A 1757-nucleotide genomic window follows, 5' to 3' on the forward strand; every position below is an offset into this window, starting at 1 on the left:
GCCCCCCCCAAAAAAAAACCAAAGAGAACAGAGCATTTAATAGGTGCCAGCGAGCAATTCCTTATTGCATATAAAACTGGCTAGTGGAAAGCAGGAGAAAGAAAAGAATTTTACACGTTATCTAAAGACTGTGAAATAGACTCCGAAAGGGAGGGGTATCTAATTCTTGGACCTGCATTTTTCACTCACCTACCACGCATCTGGAATAGCCCACTGCCCGGTAACCCAGGCCATACCTTCGACTAAAGTTTCGCGTCCTGGGTCCCATCCTTCACCCGACCCGTGGTGCCGTGTGCCGCCTGCCCGCGGTGCTGCGCGGCTCAGTGCTGGCTGCTGAAACCGGCTCCTTCCGCAGCTGCACTGGGGAGCCTGCCTACGGAGAAGGAAATTCGGGTTTCTCCTGAATTTCTCCAGGACTCCAGCTTGTCTGGGCGAAGGTGTGCCTGTGCAGACACCCTCCCCCAGCTGCAACAAGCCCCTTCCCCCCCGGTCCCTGCCCTGGGCTGGCTATACAGTGTGGAACGTCCCCAGCGGGATCAGCCCCGTCACACCGGTATCTCTGGCCTTCAGCACAGGAAGCTTTTATTCATGTAAAGACCCAATTTAGGCAACCGAATACACCGTGACAGCATCCGCTCCTCCTGCCACCCACCGTGAAGGGGCACGGCTGTGTCCGCGCGGGGCTCGTGCACATGGGGACGGGTGAGATGCAGTGCCGCGTCCCAGCCGTTCATTTTCTGCCCCACTCCTCCCCGCGCAGGGGTACCTCCTGCCACCCGCCGAGCCGGCAGAACCAGGCTGCCCTTCCCCAGCGCTCCACTGGCACCCACCCAGCCTTCACCCAGGGGGCTGGAAGACATAAATGGGATAAAAATAGTCAGCCCTGCCGGTGCTGAGCGTGTGGGGCCGGAGACACCAGGATGTCCCCAAAGACCTGTCCCCAGAGAAGGCCCCACGGCAGGGATGGGCAGGACGTGCACGCTGCAGTGCAGGGTCTGGCCTCCTGCACATCGTGCGGGGGGACCCCCAGCAGCCCCCCGCCTCCCCCATGTCCATGCACACCCATCTCCTCCAAGCACTGGTGGGATGCTCGCAGCCGGCGCAGGGGGGACGATGAGCAGTTTGCGGGGTCACGCCTCACATCAGTTTATGTCAAGGCTGCTGCAAACTGTGAGCATTTTTTTTTTATTTATCTCCCGTCAGCTTCCTGACAGGCTGTTTTGGGGGGAGGGGGGGGGAGAAACGGGCAGAAAGAGGGCAAACAGTGCTGGGGAGACTTTGACTCTGCAGCTGTGCCGAGTCCCAGCAAGAGCCCTGGGGAACACAGGGCAGAGGGTGCCCACGGGACGGGGTGGAGGCGCAGCCGGGCACGGCATGCACACCGCAGCCTGTTTGACATCATCCTCCAACTGCACAGAAGCAGTCTGTGGACAGAAATGGCTTTGCAGCGAGAGAGAGAAAGGGCTGGGAAGCACACACCGAACCGGAGCCGGCAGCAGGGTTTAACCCCATCCTCCGGGCGGGCAGGCAGAGGTCCTGGGAGGCCCTCCGGGCAATGGGAGAGGCAGGCTGGATTAAATCCTTGTCTTTCACCTGGGCTGGAGTCCAGCCCCAAAATAGCAGTCCAAAAACAAGATCACGTGAGAGGAAAAAAATAGCAAGGCGAAGGATTATCCATACTTCCTTGTCCTATGTGGGCGCAGAGCGGTGGCCCGCGCTGCCAGCCACGGTGCCGCTTCAGTCCCTGTGCACCGCGG

General features: G+C 59.8%; 1 protein-coding gene across 1 annotated transcript in view; it reads left to right on the forward strand.

The window, feature by feature from the left end:
- The window catches only part of LOC103923181 (acrosin-like), a 32649-nt gene that overhangs the window by 19149 nt on the left and 11743 nt on the right, over positions 1–1757 (forward strand). The gene's annotated exons all lie outside the window — the stretch shown is intronic.

Source organism: Pygoscelis adeliae, unplaced genomic scaffold (genome assembly GCF_000699105.1).
Source record: "Pygoscelis adeliae isolate BGI_AS28 unplaced genomic scaffold, ASM69910v1 Scaffold108, whole genome shotgun sequence".
Classification (NCBI taxonomy): domain Eukaryota; kingdom Metazoa; phylum Chordata; class Aves; order Sphenisciformes; family Spheniscidae; genus Pygoscelis; species Pygoscelis adeliae.